The 18,752-nt window shown below is 41.4% G+C and overlaps 1 protein-coding gene across 6 annotated transcripts in view; it reads left to right on the forward strand.

The window, feature by feature from the left end:
- The window catches only part of MTUS2 (microtubule associated scaffold protein 2), a 317,361-nt gene that overhangs the window by 18,361 nt on the left and 280,248 nt on the right, over positions 1 to 18,752 (forward strand). For 2 of the 6 annotated variants that reach the window (XM_054057323.1, XM_054057314.1), the window contains exon 1: positions 16,183 to 16,975. The exons of the other annotated variants lie outside the window; for them this stretch is intronic. The gene's annotated coding sequence lies outside the window, so the exon portion shown is untranslated. Of the gene's footprint in view, positions 1 to 16,182; positions 16,976 to 18,752 lie in introns of those variants that run through there. 6 annotated transcript variants of the gene reach the window in all.

An 18,752-nucleotide genomic window follows, 5' to 3' on the forward strand; every position in this document is an offset into this window, starting at 1 on the left:
TTGCCCGTCTGATCAGAAATTCTCTTAACCGGCACCATATACAGCCCCAGAGGAGTCCAAAGGCAGCTACTGCAAAAATGGAACACTCATTTTCTGTTTATTCTTGACTCTAATTATCGAGAAGGGGATGACTCCAAGTTTTACGATCACATGTTGGGCTACAAATAAATGTATTTGAGAGCCCTATCAAGTTTAGTTTTTGAGAAGAATTTCTGAATTCTTTATAAGAGAAAGTATGACTTTTTGGTTTTAATGGAATTTTAAATTATATACAGTAAGAAGAAATAGTCAGATTCACATTGATGCCTCCATGACTTACCTATATTTTATTCTTGTCCAGTATAAGTTGCAATGGTGCAGTTTCTGTGTTTCACTTTAAATATGATCGTAGGTTCATCTGTTCTTTTACCATCACATCTGTAAGCTCCCAAAGGGTATTGAAGTGAAGCAAAATCTTGTGAAGTCTCAGAATTACCTTGATACTTGTACATGTGGGGAGGCTCATCAGACCTCGTTAGACTGTATCTACACTGCTGAATGTGAGCCAGATATATGGCAGGGAGTGACTGGCTTGCGCTGCTTGGTGCATCATGCTCTGCGCTGAGAAGTAGAGCACTACGCAGCACTCAGCTTGAGGACTCTTCTGGGCCCCATACAGTGCCCTGTATAACATCGTTATTACTCTGTGTGCATTTTTGCCCTTTCAAAGCTTGTGAAATAAGGTGAGCAACAGACTACTTTTCATAGCGTGAAATTGAGTGTATGTGTTGTGGGCATATGCGGTCAGCAAGAAGGTATGTTAGAAGTGCTAAAACTTTCTGGGATAGTGATGTGAAACTGTGTTGATGGGCGTGAGGGGGGCCAGATCCGATTTGCTCTTGTCCGTGCTACTACTGAGAGTGATCCCTGGTGTAAATGGTCCCTCAGACCATGCTGGCATGTTGCCGGACTGGTTAAAGGAGACTTACCTTAATTAATGACAGTTTTTCTTTGCCTAGCGGTGCTAGAGCGTGCACTCCTGGAAAAACTGGAGTGGGAATTACAATTAAGTGGATTACATCTTAAGTGGATCAAAGAGAAAATGTTTTTTTTTAGGAATGAAGATGATTTCTCAGTGGGAACTGACTTTTGGATTATTCCACATACAGCAAGGTAGGGGCTGGCTGCAAACGGATGCCAGATTTTCCAGCTGAAAGGAGCCCTCCTTTTCTCAATTCCTAAAGCTTCTCTTCAGATGGAGAGCTAGTAACCACCACTTTATGAATGGGCTGCGGCAGCCAGAGAGCCAGGAAGGTAGCCTGGAGTGGACAGTCTGTACCAAAGCAGTATCCTGCCCCTTTGAAGCTTTCATATTTTGACAAGTACGAATTCCAATTTAGTATTAGATAATGAAAAATCTTGAACTGATGAGTAACTTGACAAGGACACTCCAAAAAGTCAGAAGACTTTTCAGCCCTTTGCCAGGTGACTGCTACCAGTAATAGTATTAACTCTTTTGCCTTCTGGGTTTGTGTTTGGCATTAAAACTGTTAAAAGACAAGGCAGATGATCTAATGCTTTAAAGTAAGCATTAATACTGCTCAGATGGTGCTATGGCAGATAACCTGTGCAGTTTTCATCTTAGCCTCTGAAGTTATTTGGAGTCAAAGACCTGCCTGTTTGATTTTTTCTGATGTCTTAACACATTGAGGTGAATCTGATCCCTTTATATCCTGCTAATCCTTCCATATATGCTGAAGTAGTAACCATGGAGCTGGAGAGTTCTGATATATAAAACGCAGCGCTATTGATCTTGGTCATACATGTATTTCCACTTAGGGCTTTGAAGTTGTGATAATTCTGGAGAATGAATAAATTGAGTGTTATGTGCTAGGGTGTGCATTTTCAAGACAATTCTGTATCTCATTCACATCTGTAATTGCCACAAGTGAGTTACTAACACTGAGACTTGAGCATCCTTACCATTGGCTGGTCTGAATGATGGAGTACTTCATCTATAAAAAATCCAGTACTGGTGTTTATAGGGCTCTGCAGACTTTCTTGGACTTTTCTCTGCATGTATCCCTGTTCTCTCTTTCCTGTACCTCTGGCTGCTGAGCTGCGCATCTGGAGCAGGCTGGAGGGTGATCCTTCCTTGTCCAATTCAAGGAGTTTGGGGTCTACTAGGGCCCTGTTGCTGGCATTGTGTCTTGGTTTCTTTATCATATGAGAAAGGTGGGGACAGGGCAGCTCTGCTGGGGTTGCTCTGCTGGGGTTGGGATATAGTAGCAGTGGATCCCCAGGTCTGAAGATTCAGTTCTTCCCAAAATAGCTCGTTTTCATGTAGTCTGTGTTCATGGAGAGCTTCCTATGATTTGTGCATGCTGTGAGGACCAAGTTTGAAACAGTCTCCCTCACTTTTTCTTTTTCTGGTGGATTTTAATAATATTCATTGCAATCCTCCTAATTTTTCCTGTGGGTCTCCTTATATTTCATGATTTTTTTAATGCCTGATTTGCACACATGTTATTTATAGGTATGTTTATTAACTTTTTCTAATCCCTACAGTCTAAAGGGAAAGAAAGCTAGAAAAAGTAATGCAACTGCCCTTAAAGGTTGAAGTAACTGTTGACAAAGAAATACATTGCAATTTATTTTTAATGATGAGGTTTTGGAGGAATGACTCATAATTTTTGAATTCCAGGGTTTTTCAATGTTAAATTTCTTGTATTTGTTTTAATCACTCTTACAAGTAAATAAATATAGGCTCTGTTATTTTTCCTGATGGAAGTAAATGAGATTGTAGCCTGGTATTTATATTTCTTCTAGCATTCAAGTAATCCTTGTCAAATCTCATCAGTTTACATTTGAGCTGCAGTTACAGATTTGTCTGTGTTTCTCTGTTGGAATCCATCACTGCACTAGCAAAAATGTCTCCCAGAAAAAAACCCTCAGCATTGATCATCTTCTCTCTCAAGGGTTAATTTTTTTCCCCTCTGCAATGTATTGCTGTATTCGTACTGTATCCGTGAATACTGAGATACAACCCTTCCTATTAATTTTGACTCTCTGAAAAAGAAAAGCTTACCAGATTTAATTTTATTGTAAGCCTTTTTTCACCCAAATATTACTCCTCATATGAATAATTATCACATATAAAGACATCTCTGAAGGAAAAATTCAGGCTGCGTTTTGCTTAAGTGAATTAAACTCTTAAGGAAGGAAGGAGAGGTCTTCACCAACATAATAAGCCATTGAAAAAATAACTACAGGAAGCTTGGAGTTTGTCCTCCCTTTTCTGATCTGCAAGAACATTCTTCTTTTTCTGACTACCCCTAATGCTGCTTAAGAATTGGCTCCTGTACATTTCAGGGGTTTATTAATTTTACTTACATTTAAAATGCTGTTTCTATGGAGTCAAATGTATGCTTTGCATGCTGGTTCCATAGAAAGCAGAAGAAAGGTAAACAGTTGTTGTACTCCTCAATATGAGAAAAGATCAAGCGTATACAAAGAGCCTTTCTTTAAAAGTGAAGAAAAAAAAATCAATCTTTCTCCCAAATCCTCCTGAAGGATATGTTTGTTAGATATTTGCCACTTAGGAATTTTCTGAACTGAGGAAACCTGGGTATAGGTGTACAGCTTGCTTCATAATGTATATTTTTCTCACTTTTCACTCATAAGGGTAATATGGATATTTCATATACTTAGGGATCTATGCTACTTCTAGATTTGAACAGAACATATAAAATAATGAACCTGCCACGGTTTTTAAAGAAACCTACATTATTCTGGCATTGCTGTGAATACATGTTCCACTTGTACTAAAGTTCAAAGACTACTTTGCAAAAATTTCCTGGGCAATTGGCTTGGCATCTGCTAATTTAATTCTCATGTAGTACTGTAATAGGATATAAATTAGAACTCTGGGGACTACTGATAATGTTCAGTGAAGATGAAACTTTGAAGGATATGAAAGGGATTACTTTGCTCATATTGCAAGTGGTGGCAGAGAGGTAGAGGGAAGTTTGGTGGAGTAAGTAAAACAGCTTCAACTGTCTTCCCATACCGAACTTGATCCCAAATGTGAAGCATTTCTTTCCACAACATATTTTTTTTTCCTGTATTGTATAAATGATTGAGAATAAACTTGGCGATATAATGACTGAAAATAGTTGCTGACTGTCACCACCTTGTCATCATCTCCTGCACCCCAAGAGTCAGCAATCAGGTTTTTCTTTCATAAGTCTCTCTCCTGGTCTCCCTCAAGTTATCCGTTCCTTTCCCCTCTCCTGTAAATTCCTGGCCTGACTGCCTTATCCATCTCTTCAGTTATTTTACTATCAGTAACATCTTCCGGATATCTTGATTTTTTTATTCCCTTTGCCTCTTTGCTTGGGCAAAAGGGAAGACTATGTTGAGGGTTGGGAAATGTCATGTTCCCAAAAGGCTCATCTCCTCATGAGAGGAGAACAGGACACAAACTAGAATGGAACATGTATAGTTTCATACTGATATGCCTTGAAAATAATGTTTTGGTTCAGTTAGGAGAAAATTTCAATGTTGCTCTACTGACCTGAAATTGTCTTAGGTGGTATGAGAGCCATGCAGTTCTGGATAGAGGCAAAAGGGAGAGGGAAAGCTAAACTTCTGGTAAAGAAAGAAGAAAGGAATAAGGAAAGAGCTTTCAGAAAAATTACTCTGCTGTTTTTTTTTACCACCATCAATGGCTCTCTTCAAACTTTGCCATACTTGCCACATTTTCTTCAACTTTTTCAGCTTTTTTTACTTGAAAAACGTTGAATGCTCTCAGATGTATGATGCTGCTCTTGACACTGCACTAAGCATGAAAAACATTTTATTTGGAATCATGCTGAAGTTTTTGCCCAGCTATAGTTTATAAATCCATCCTCTCCATTCCTGAGGGCAGTGTCTGTTTCTTTTTGTTTCTGACTGGGACTGACCTGGTTTGACCACCATTTACAGTTCCAGTTACTACTACTGGGTCAGCTCTTTTGAAGACCCTGACCTATCTGATCTCTTGCCGTGCCATTCTGCATCTTAGCCCATCTCTGGTTCCTCTCCATGAATGACTAGCTAAAATAGATATTCTACTCCTTTTCTCTGCACATTTTTCTGTGCAGAGGACACAGCTGACTACTGGCTGCCCAATTCCACAGCAGGACTTCACTTGCGTATCATCCTATATGAAATCATGTCACTTTTCTTGTAACATCCCGTAGGTCTTCAGTGGTCTACTGGTGATGAAATGCTTTCCTGTCACACCTGTGTACCCCTCTCTCCTGGCTGGTCTTCCCTGCTGCTCACCTACTGTGCCAACCTCCTCTGCTGCCTCTCCTCCATGGCCAAGACACTAGAAAGTGCTTATCCTTGAAAGCCCTTCAGATCTTCACCTGGTACTTGGACAGTTTGATGCCTCGCTCATCAGTGACTTGTCTATGCCTCCCAAAGCATGTTTTTGTTTGAGTTACACTTCATTGCTTATACCTTTAGTGGTTGTTGACTGGTGAAGCTGTGTAGGGTTGCTGGTAAAAATAGTTTTGCTGTGTAATAAGTTTTGTGCTTGATCAATAGTGATGAATCAGTTCTAATCTTTTTTTTTTTTCCTAATTCTGAAGAAAATGACTAGCAAGGGTGTTAGAAAATTCAGATTCCTGCCCTTTGACATAAGCCTTTCCTGGTAATAACTAATCTCCTATCTAAGATGAATGATTTAATAAGTGTACTCTATAGACTGACTTCAGCATTTTGGACTTTGATGATTAAGTCTATCACAACAGAATATTGGTCATGAATAAGCAAGAAAGCTGCTTGGGGCTTGAATGTCTTCTCTCACTTTGCTCTGAGACAGCTCCAGCAACTTACTACGATGTTATGTCTGAGTTGTATAGCATTCAGTTATGGACACCTGATTTACCAGGACAGGGTCATTTATTTGACAGTTTCAAATAGTATGTTTTAATGTGTGATGGCTAAAGAAGGGTTTAAAATCAAAATAGTGATAATAATGACATTCATCTGAAGTGGTACTTGTCAAGAGGCTCATTGGCTTCACTAATCAGTTCTAAGACTCTGACTGCTCTTCTGGCTCTGCCAGGGTTTGTGGGCTCTCCCTATCTATCTTGCATGCTTAGAGCTGGTTGTTAGACATCCTGCCAGCACCAGACTTTTCCTTTCTCTGAAAGTGTTATCATGGGTATCATGTCTCCATCAGATTGTCCTGTCTGCATCAGTGAGAACAAAAGTGGTTCTCAGGTCTTGCAGTCGCTGCTTCAGAGATTTATTTTTCCTTTTTTTTTTCCCCTTTCCTTTTGCTTCTTGACTTCAAAAGGCAGCATGAATTTATTTGGGATACAGTCTTTACTTATTTAGAAGTTCCATTAAAATTCTGTTTCAGTGGGTTGAGACTGTTGAGTTTTCGTTGGTTTATTGTGTCCGGAACATAATGTATGCCTTCAGGACTACAAAAACCTACAGACTATGTTACATAGTACACCAAATTTTATTTCCTTTTTGTAAATGTTGTTAAAGGAGTTTGGATTTTGCTTTAAGTTGCTAGGTTAGAGTACTGCAAACTGCATTGAAATAGAATCATAGAATGGTTTGGGCTGGAAGGGACCTTGAAGATCATCTGGTTTCACACACACCTCCCACCCTTCTCTTCCCTCCATGGGCAGGGACATGTCCCACTAGACCAGGCTGCTCAAGCCTCCATCCAGCCTGGCCTTGAATACCCCCAGGGATGGGGCATCCACAGCTTCCCTGGGCAACCTGTGCCAGTGCCTCACCACCCTTGTCATGAAGAATTTCTTCCTAATGTCTAGTCTAAATCTGCCCCTCTCCAATTTATAGCCACTCCCCCTAGTCCTATCACTACATGCCTTTGTAAAAAGTCTCTCCACATCTATCTTGTAGGCCCCCTTCTGGTACCGGAAGGCTGCTCTAAGGTCTCCCTGGAGCCTTCTCTTCTCCAGGCTGAACAACTCCAACTCTCTCATCCTGTCCTCGTATCAGAGGTGCTCCAGCCTTCTGATCATCTTTGTGGCCCTTCTCTTGACCCATTCCAACAGTTTCATATCCTTCTTATGTTGAGGATTCCAGAACTGGACACAATACTCCAGATGAGGTCTCACAAGAGCGGAGTAGAGGGGCAGAATCCTTTCCCTCACCCTTCTGACCACGCTTCTTTAGATACAGCCCAGGTTTGGTTGGCTTTCTGGTCTGTGAGAGTGCATTGCTGGCTCCTGTCAAGGTTCCATCAATCAGCACCTCCAGGTCCTTCTCTGCAGGGCTGCTCTCAACCACATCATTCCCCATCCTGTATTGTAACCACAGATTGTCCTGAACCAGGTGTAGGACTTCGCATTTGGTCTTGGTGATCCTCATGAGGTTCAAAAGAAAGAAAGGGTAGTGCTACTGCAACAATCCAGTTAGCTTACAGATATTCTTGGAGTAGAGTTTTTAGCTGCTGGAATTATGAAAACTGCCATTGCCACTGCTTCAGAAACTGTCAGCCTCTGGACTGGACAGGCGCACACTCTTCTGGGTTGAAAACTGGTTGGATGGCCGGGCCCAGAGACTGGTGGTCAATGGAGTTAACTCCAGCTGGAGGCCAGTCACAAGTGGAGTTCCTCAGGGCTCAGTACTGGGTCCAGCTCTGTTCAATGTCTTTATCAATGACCTGGATGAAGGCATTGAGTGCACCCTCAGCAAGTTTGCAGATGACACCAAGCTGGGAGGAAGTGTCGACCTGCTGGAGGGTAGGGAGGCTCTGCAAAGGGATCTGTACAGGCTGGACTGCTGGGCCGAGACCAATGGGATGAGGTTTAACAAGGCCAAATGCCGAGTCCTGCACTTGGGGCACAACAACCCTATGCAGCGCTACAGACTGGAGGAAGAATGGCTGGAGAGCTGCACGGAAGAGAAGGACCTGGGGGTGCTGGTTGACAGCCGACTGAACATGAGCCAGCAGTGTGCCCAGGTGGCCAAGAAGGCCAACGGCATCTTGGCTTGTATCAGAAATGGGGTCACCAGCAGGTCCAGGGAGGTTATTCTCCCTCTGTACTCGGCACTGGTGAGACCGCACCTCGAATCCTGTGTTCAGTTCTGGGCCCCTCACCACAAGAAGGATGTTGAGGCTCTGGAGCGTGTCCAGAGAAGAGCAACAAAGCTGGTGAAGGGGCTGGAGAACAAGTCTTATGAGGAGCGGCTGAGAGAGCTGGGGTTGTTTAGCCTGGAGAAGAGGAGGCTGAGGGGAGACCTTATTACTCTCTACAACTACCTGAAAGGAGGTTGTGGAGAGGAGGGAGCTGGCCTCTTCTCCCAAGTGACAGGGGACAGGACAAGAGGGAATGGCCTGAAGCTCCATCAGGGGAGGTTCAGGTTGGATATCAGAAAAAAATTCTTCACAGTAAGAGTCATTGGGTACTGGAACAGGCTGCCCAGGGAGGTAGTAGAGTCGCCTTCCCTGGAGGTGTTTAAGGAACGGGTGGATGAAGTGCTGAGGGACATGGTTTAGGGAGTGCTAGGAATGGTTGGACTCGATGATCCAATGGGTCCTTTCCAACCTTGTGATTCTGTGATTCTGTGATCTTCCAAGGGAAGAATTAATTGCACTAATTCTGGAAAAAAATGCACCGTCCCTTGCAGCTGGAGCTGCCCTTTGCAGAATATGTGGTTGCTTACACATGATTTGAGATGCTACGAGGAGGATCCACTTCCTAAGCACCTCCTGAAGTGCACCACACTCATCCTTCTAAGCTGACATGTTGTTTTTATTGCAGGAAAGTAGCTACATCCCTATGAGAGGACAGAGCAAGGGAGAGATAATTCTTTGCCTTTAACTACCAAAACCTGTAAACAGCTACTTCTCACTAAAGAAGGTGGTCAGTCTCCATTCCTCATGCAAAAGCTAGGCCTTACTGATTAGTCTGCAGGCCCTCTTCCAGACACCATTTCCTTTCTCTGACCCCATAGTCAATAATGGAAAAGCCTATATTTCTCCTGTGAGAGCAATCAAATGTATGCAATTCATCATCAAAGGAAGGTAGAAGAGTGTATGCCACCTTAGGTTGTTGCTGTAAAAGAATATTTGCTCTATGAGCAGATATTCCATCTTTAGAGGTCAGAAAAGATGCTTTTTTTTCTGCTGAGGAGTCAGCTTCCCACAGATCTAGCAAAACTCAGCCATTTCTGCTGCTTATTAACTTTTATATTCTAAGAGTTGATCTTGAGTACTCTTTTCTGAAAGGCCAAGGAAAATTGCTTGGGATATGAAGAAGAGTGAAGATGAAAACGTCTCTGATTACATGCAATGTGTAATCCTCTTATTTGATATCAGTGATAAGCAGAGCCTTGATCTGTGTATACTATAGTCCTTTCTGTAGTCAGGATATTCTGTTAGCATAATGACTAATGCCTCCCTCCCCAGCTACATGAATGCTTCTTATGTACACAGCTTCAGCCCTTTATTCTTGCTCCAAACTGATCATTTAGCAGACTGGCTGCTGCCGTGGCCGGGCTCTGCTGATTGCAGGAGGGTGCTCTGAATGACACACATAATTACACAGGCCCTGGCTGCTAGGAATTGTGTAGAAATAACATTAAAAATATCTGGCTCACTAAAGCTGAATAACACAGAACTGAACCACTTGCACTGGTTAACTGTTAGTGTCAGAGTGTCTTTGGGCATGATGTTAAGCCACAGTAGGTGCAGTGAGTAAAATGAAGTCTATTAGCATTGTTGAAGGTCTATCATAGCTGATTTAACCTAATTGTGCAAGAGAATCCTTGGCAGTTTCATCTGTGTCTTAGAATGGTACTTATCACTTGTTTTCATACATAATTTAATGAGACCGTCAGTACAGTGTGACTGCAAGCATGGTTTGAAATTAAGCAGAAATATAGAAGGGAAGGCATGAAGCTGAGGTTAGAGAAAACAGACTAAGAAGGATAATTAGGTGGGAAGACTGGAAGGAGATGAAGGAATGGGTAGGCAGAAATGAAACTTGGAGGGATGAGAAAGAAGTAAAATCCAGGGACCCAACAGAAGCTTTCAAAGAGGAAGGTGAAATGGTCTGCAGTAAGTTAGAAACAGATACCGTTCAACATAGGCTTTGTCTCAGTGGTGTGTGTGGTAGATGCAGAAGAGGAGAGGTGGAAGGCATCTCAAAACATCACCTTTTATACTTTTCCCCAGGGCAGGATCACGTGCACACCCTAAAGTGGTGCTGACCCATTTTCATGTTCTCTGAAAAGAATGCATGGCACTCATTAATTGCATGGGTACTCTTTATGACTGTCTCTGCTCAGGCATCTGGAAATATTTAATTGATACCAAGCATGACTGGAGGTTGAATCCAGGTGCTAGAATAGTTCCTTCGATACAAGTAGCTTGGTAAGTAGCCACGTACGTGCATCAAATACTAGTATTAGAATTGGAAAACCAGTCCTTCAGGAGAAAATAGCTCTGTGCTGCCGGGAGTAATTTAATCTTCAATAGCGATATAAATGAACTGAAGTTGTTTTTGTTGAAGGACATTTTGGTTTTCAGTATCCACAGAACTGATAATGTGAGGTAGATAGAGAGAAGGACATTAGTTGCTGAAGCATCTCTTTCTGTGTTCAGAAGCTTTGGTTCTCATCAGAGATCTGTTGCTGATATGATTCATGACCTTTTGCCAGGTCAGTGGACATCTCTATGCTTCTGTTTCCCTGTTTACTGTTTGAATTATTGATCCCTAAAGCTAGAGCTAGAACAAGAAGTTCCATACTTGTGAAAATAAAGAGTACTTATGCAGAGTTACCAGTATTTACAAGGCTATTCTTATATACAGCATGTGCTATCATGTCCAAATAGGAGTATTGGTATAAGGGTAGGAAGAATAAACTGTTTCTGAACTAACCGGACTGAACACACTTCCACTGTGTTCAGTAAAATTTAGAATACTTGTTTAGAGAACTTGTGGGTGCTCCTCTTCTCCCTGCTTTCTAATGCTAAAACGAGACATTCTCTAATAGTCAATATTGACAAATCCAAATTGATTCAGGAATAAAAATAAACCCCTTTATCATAACAAATAGAACTGTAGCATTCATCAGCTGTAACACTTATGTGAAGCAATGTACATAAAAAGTTAGTAGAATTAAAAACAGATGATAATTTTGTTGGTTTCAGGACTTCAGAACTTTTCTAGTGATTGCAAAACTAGCAGAATAAGTAATGGAAAACTTGGTTTCCATTTGGCTTGTGTCTCATGGTTAGTTCACTTTTTAACTGAGTTACACTAAATTCTTATGCATCAAAAGCTGCATTCAGGAAAGCCCTTAGCGATGCTGTAGTTGCTAGGGAAGCATCAGTCACACCTACACCTTACTAGGTGACAGGCAGTCACCATAGGAGAGAAACTTTGACGAAGAGATGAATTCCTTGGAGTTTTATAACATACTTATTTCAGTTGCTGCTTTCCCATCATTATGGAAGAATTATTTCCCATCAAGGCTTCCTGTTGTCATATGAAGTTATATATTACTTTACAGCCTTCTCTCAGCCTTTCTTTACAGGGCTTTCACTCCTCAGTCTGGTCAGTGGCTTTCAAAAAACTTATGGGAACTCAACTCTTCTCTCGAAGTTGATTCAAACTGGCCAGGATGCTAGAAAAGAGACACAATATGTATATAAACTGTAATTACTTAGGACATACCTATAGGGTAATAAAATCTTACTCTTAAGAGCTCATTCAGTCTTTAATGGCTGGATCTGAGATGAAAGGAGTATTTATTCCTTTTATACCCTCTGCATTACTCTTATATCATCCTTTGAAGTATTTGGTTCATAGTGCTATTAGAGATGGGATGAAAGGTCAGATGGGCTTTGTGTCTGATCCAAGTGGGCAACTGGTGTAAAATACCTTGAACTGCCTTTATAGAAAGCTGAACAAAGAGCATCTGAATACATTAAATGGCAGACAGTAAGTTAAACCTAGGTGGCAGCTTCCTCAGAAAAGCGAGAAATGAGTTTACATTCAGAAACTGAAGAGTTCTAGACCTCACAGTGGCTGAAGCCATCTTCTTTTACAATTTTCTAGCTCAGGGAGGACTTTAATCTCTTAGGACTTAAATGTACCAGACTCTACAAACACCAAAATCACTTAAAAAAATAAATACGAAAGTCAACCAACCTGCTCTGCTATTGAAAGTTGAAATACAATATAGGCAACAGCGATGCACCTTCCAGACAGTTATTCTGTAGTGGGAGCCATATATATTGATATCAGAGGAAAACTGATTCTGATAGTGATTTTAGCTTGTTGCATGTGGTTTGTGGTACACAATAACTGTATTATTTGGGTGCTTTCGTATTAGACAAAACATGGTTAAATATGCAAGTCTATTTAGATAAAATACAGTTATTTCTGAAGCAAATCTGTGATGATGGCTTCCTAGAAGCTGTGATTAAAAAACAGCCTTTAAAATGTAGAACTTGGTATTGGTGACACACAAGTTCTTGGCAGATGAAGAAAGCATTTCAGATTTGTATTTCTAGTGCTGTTGCTTCTGTTCTGGTGAACAGCTTGGGTTCATGGTGTTCATGTTTTGTCACGGTTCTCAGAAATATCCTTTCTCTGGTTTGGTCAAAATGAGTTTTGTATATTTTGTTGTTGTATGAGGAGTTGGTATTTATTTCCTAGAGGAAAATTGGATGTCCTCTCTTTTGGTGACTCAGTGGTCTTTGTGCGAGACAGAAGTTCATGATAGTCCAAGGCGGAAGAGCATCCCTTGCATCAAAACTCTACTGGCAAATAAGCTGTATGTGTATTGTTGCCTACAAAGAGAATCCCCAGTTAGTTATTAAAATTGTTTATTCCTAGTAGAATAAAGAGCTTAAGACAGGTTTTTTTAGAGTTGGGTTGATGGTGAGGAAGATCACAGATGTCCAAGGAATGTTTTTGGCTGTTAAAGTAGTCAGCAACGAAGTCCTATTAAAAGGATAAAACAGATACTTAAGAACTCTTTGCAAAGATAATTCATTGTACAATTTTGCAAAGCAAAACCAGGACAGTATATTCTATTAAACAGCTTTCTTAAATTGATCTGCAGTTCAATTTTACTTCAACAAATTCAGATGTTAAATCTCAGATGAAGTATTATGTAGCAGAGAGGCATACTGTGTTTGCTTTTTGGTGTTTTTAAACCATAAATAGCTCATAATAACTTATATTCAATTAAAAGAAGTCCATCTGTTGCTGTTCTTGTTTTCTTGCCCGTCATATAGACGATAAACGTCAAACCATAAATACTGCAACTGTGTTCTCTCCTTTGACAAAGAAAATGTGGTAACTGTTCACCTTGTTGTGAAAGCAGTGCAAAACACACACAAATAAAGGTCTGAAATCATCAACTGCTTTATACAAAACAATGATTTTCAATGAACTGCCAAAAAAATGTCTCACCTGGCTTCTGGTCGCACATGTACCTGCTTTTCAAAACAATTCTGCATTGATTTGCAAGGAGGTGACCCTAGCTGAGATGAATATTTTAAAAAGGGACAGTTTAGACACTAAATCTTTCAAATACTTTTAAATTTAATAGTGTCCTGGTTTCTACTGGGATAGAGTTAATTTTCTTCCTAGTAGCTGGTATAGTGCTGTGATTTGGATTTAGGATGACAATGATATTGATAACACGCTGTTCTAGTTGTTGCTGAGCAGCGCTCGCAGAGTCAAGGACTCTTCAGCTTCTCGCACTGCCCTGCCAGCGAGGAGATTGGGGGTGTACAAGAAGCTGGGAGGGGACACATCTGGAACAGTTGACCCAGATTGGCCAAAGGAATATTTCATACTGCATGACATTATGCTCAGCACATAAACTGGGGGGAGTTGGCTGGGAGTGGTGACCACAGCTCGGGGGCTGGCTGGGCATCAGTTAGCAGGTGGTGAGCAACTGCACTGTGCATCACTTGTTTTGTATATTCTTTTATTGTTATTGCTTTCATTATTTTCCCTTCCTTTTTTTGTCCTGTTGAACTGTCTTTATCTCAATCCGCAAGTTTTACCTTTTTTTCCAAATTCTTTCCCCCATCTCACTGAAGGGAGGAGTGTACAAATGGCTGTGTGAAGTTTACCTGCCTGCTGGGTTAAACCACAAAAAATGGTCTGCATATGCTTTGTTTAATGAGTTTCAAAAGCTTTAATTTAATCTGCAGTGGGTTGCTCTTGTGCTACCACCCAAGTACTGTCATGTAACATTGGTTCTTGTCTAACAAGACAACATAATCAGGAAAATGAGCAGTCATTTTTAGAAAAATAATTCTCTATTTCCTGCAAAACAGCAAATATATATGCCTGAAAACTGTTTCTGGGTATAAACTGTTTAAAGGTAGCCATTGCTGTTGCAATTGTTCACATCAAATCTAAGTTTCCCTTTATCTCTGCTGTCACTCTATATTTTATCTTTCTGAACCTAAGGTTTTTATTTTTCATCCCTATCTCAAAAGCCATTTATTTTAAATTCGTGGGTTTTCCTAACATGACAAATGTACTATTTTTACTGATTTTTCCAGAGTAGCCAAGAGAAATGAAGGGGAATGAAAAAAAAAAAGTAGGTTTTGTCTGAACAACTACAGTATTACAGTAAGCCACAGGTTTGTGTCTGTTAGCAAAGAGCATTGCTGGCCCCTGGGGAGAGGCTGTCTGCCTGCATGAGGGAACTGCTGGAGCAGTCCCTGGCCTGAATTTGGCCTCTGCCATCCAGCTTTCTCCTGCCAGCTTCCCAGGCTTGCTTTGGGAGTTAGGGAGGTGTCCCCATTAGGCAGCTTGCACGCAGTCCTGTCTTGGAATGTGGGAAGCTACCTGGGTATGTTTACTTTAATGAGATGAATGTAGTCGATGAAGTTTTCTCAAGCAACCTGGGTAAGCAGCGCTGGAGCCAGTGGTCAAGAAAGCTGCTCTTCTATAATACAGTACTATACTTGATCCTAAGTCTGTAGGTGCCTCTCCCTAAGGTCAATGTAGTGTTGATGTGGGAGGTGAAGAATGGTGTGGTGGCATGGCTCCTCTCTACCCTGCTGCCCACTCTGTGCTAGTGGCCTCTTGTCCCCTTACTCTCGGGAATATTCCCTGCCTCATCCTGGCCATATAAGCATGGCTCAGCGGGTGAGGTAACATACCACAGGAGCAGTTCTGGAGCAGTTACAGGGAAGCAAACAGTGAGGGAATTAGGACATATCAGACCATGACATTTTCGGTGTCAGGAGATTAATAAAATAATCTAAAATGAGGCTGGTTTGTGATTTTACTTTTTATCTTCTTTTTTTTTTTTCAGTGTTTTTCTGAGCACGGAATTTTTTATTTGTGTCTCAGATCACTCTTCCTCCTTTTCTTTTAACAGCTCTTTTTTCCCACACTTGTTCCTTCCTTCTGTTGTGTTCCTACATCCCTGGCTGCCTGCCTCTCTCATGAATTCTGCTTTATTGCTTAATTTTACTTGTTTATGCCCCAGCCCTGGTCTTCTGTGGTCAGTCTCTTTTCTGGTGCACACATTGTCACCCCTCACCACCTTTGCTCCTCCTCACTGAAACCACAGCAGTGATGCTCATGCCTCTCCCCTTTCTTTACTTCCCTCCATCTCTTTTTCCCCCACTTTTTTTCTGAGGTTTGCATAGAATTTCTTCCCTTCCCAGACTGCCACCTGCAGGTGAGCTCAGCAGGTCTTTGCCCATCTCAACTCCATCTAAGCTGGTGGGTTTCTCAGGATTATCCCATTGAACTGACAGCCATAGACCTTGGTTCCTGGGGGCTGACATTGCGCAGAATAGAGGAGGTGCTGGCTAATTGTTCCTGCTCAAGCAGATTTAAAAGAAGGATTTTTAACCCTTCTTGTTTCCCTGTGCAGGTACAGCCAGGTGAGACTGTCTTCCAATTTTAGAAGTTAAACTTTGTTGCTATAGAGGAGGAGTGGGGAGTGATGACAAAGGTTTATTAAATGGTGGCAGCTGGGCAAAAGACTTACATTTAGCTATTTTGTATTTTTGCAGCTAAGTTGCATAAGTGAGAGGTGACAGCTCTCTGCTTGTCTCCTTGCAGGCTGTTAAAAAGCAGTAGGGAAGCTGCGTGAGGCTGCTTGAGGGGGAGAGGCGAGGTGCCTGCCCAGACACTTCAGGTCGGTACTTCAGCAGTGTTTTCTGAGCCATAATTGCTGGATTTTCCTGCCAGTGCAGGGGCATCTGTGAGCAAACTGCTTCCTGGCAGGATTCTGGGAACAGCACCAAAACCCACGACAGGCAGCGAGCAGGTTTTGTGCCCTGAGCCAGAAGCAGGCTGAGAAGATGCAGTCCTCAAAGCATCCACCCGAGCTGGAGAAGGGGATCCGTGTGAGAAGGATATTTCCAGCGTGAGGTTCAGAGCTTGAAGGTCCTTCTGGCAGCACGCTTGGTGGGTCTGCGGGTCAGCTGCTAGTTTTGGTGAAGGAGGAGGGAGATTGCTGCCTTTCACCACCGCCACCCTGAGCCAGCTCATCCTTCTAGCTATTTCTGTCTGTGCTTATCTATAGCATCATCCCCCTTGTGCCTGTGTACCTGCCAAGCATTCAAAACAGGCACTGCTGTGGCAGCTTCCTTCTTTCTCTCCAGCCTGGAGGATTAATAACTGGATTGCCTTTTTTTTTTTTTTTTTTTTTTTTTTAATTGTTTCCCTGCATCAAAAATTTATGGTGGGAAAGCTAAGTTGAAGAAATGCTTTCAGGAGTGGATGGTAAAGTCGGCAGGTTCCTGCTCATTCTTAGCCTCTAGGGAGGTCCTGCACCTTGGCTCTTGCTGGGCTTGCTGGCTGCCCTGTGCATCAGTGCTCTCTTTGAAAGCGATGATTTCTTGAAGTGAAATGTGGCCTCAAGTAATAACAGCTGAAGTCTGGATGCGACAGAGAAGACCTATATCTGACTTGCTTGCAAGGGAACCCAGAACTGAAAGCTGAGTGCTTGGGTGAGTTCACAGCAGTTCGCTTGTCCAATACAGGACTTTGCTCTTTATTATAGATGGAGTTATTCAATGTAAAAAATAGAGTATCAGAAATCCTGACATCTATATACTGTATGCAGTCTATGTGCTATGTATGTGTTTTGTTTAATTTGGGCTGTGAAGTAGACTGCATTTGTGTTTACTACAGCTCACCCTGGTTTATGACTTTGTTCCCAGCTGGGAATCTCAGTGTTTGCATCTGGAGTTGTGCAGACACACACAGATGTACACACTGCTTTTGAGTTTCTGTTACAGCACTGATTTAAGCCAGTAAATTTCATTCAGATTGGAAAACTGGAGTTAGAGTGTGTCTTCTGCCACTTCAGGGTATAACTTCAGAGGCAATGAAGCATAGATAATGGATACTTGTTATATAGTGCTTCCGAGTCTCAAAATAAGAGGTGTAAATGTAATGGGACACAATTTGAAGGCACCTTGCCCACAATTACTCGATGGGATACCTGGGAAAAGAGATCAAATAATCAGAATTTTCTTTTCTTAAATAATCAGGTTCTAAAGACAGAATTTGGTTTTTATTTTTTTGGTAACGAAACTATTTTTCAGTGTGAGGCTGTCCAGTCTCCCTGGATATTTTTTTCTGTCCTTCCACTGACTGAAACTGTCATTGTACCATTTGAAATCAGACTTGGATTCAGACATCCTGTATCGAAATTTGCTTGTCAAATCTGTAGTTTACATATGGATACGTATAGCAATACCTATTTGAAGTTTTGATAAGCAAGAAACATTGCAATATGTGGTGTAGCTAAAAATGTAAATTAATATACTGTTTCTAAAGTACTTGTTGTACTTGTGTTTGTAAAGTACTTCTACGCTGTAGTCAACTATTTATTTACAAAATTTAACTTTAAACATTGTTTTCAGCACTTCCACAACTCTATAAAGGTATTTGTAGTTGGCTCCTGTCCAGATGAAGCAGTTGGGCTGAGGTTGTTTTCCCCTGTCAGCTATGGTCTGTATGATGCAACTAGTCAGGAACAGAGTTCTCAGCTATTTGGCTTAGTTTTCTGCTGGAAAATGACGTTAAACCTGGCAGATCCAAGGAATAGTGCATTTTACCCTGTATTGTTGGAAATAATCTACCTTTACTTGGGATGAGTTGGGAAGGTTTCAATATATATGGATATTAAGGGTTTTTAAAAGCTGTAAGTAATAGAGTACTATTTTTTATTCCATCCCTAAGTATAGGTAACTTAAGCAGGAACTGATTGTTGTCAAGTTGTCATGAACTGATGAGAAAGCCCTTTACAAACTTGCTGCCACTACACCATTGCACTGATTCAAGAATGACAGCACAAGACGTTGGAGTAATTTTGTCTTATTTTTGCCATCTGAAAGGTAAACTGATCACTCAGACTCCTGCCACATTGAAGGGAGAAGTGTCCAGTTCATCATATTCTGGAGGTGTTTTGTTCCCTTTCAGTATGTCATGTCTACACAGTTAAATAGCTTAATTCTACTTGGCCCAAGGTATCTACTCAGTCCCTGGTATCAAATAGGCTGAATCTCTTTGCTTCAAATGCTTGTCTTTTATTTCCCTCTGAGACAAAACCCTTGTTAGTTTTGAGGACATCTTACTCAGGCAGCTGATGCTGAAGGAGTTAAGGGTGACAACATGCTAGGTCTGGCTCACCACATCATCTGCAGCCTTCCAGTGACCAGCAGGAGGGTTACCAGAAGTATCCACATGCCCATCCCTTGCTCCGAGACATACAATACA

This window comes from Cuculus canorus, chromosome 1 (genome assembly GCF_017976375.1).
Source record: "Cuculus canorus isolate bCucCan1 chromosome 1, bCucCan1.pri, whole genome shotgun sequence".
Classification (NCBI taxonomy): domain Eukaryota; kingdom Metazoa; phylum Chordata; class Aves; order Cuculiformes; family Cuculidae; genus Cuculus; species Cuculus canorus.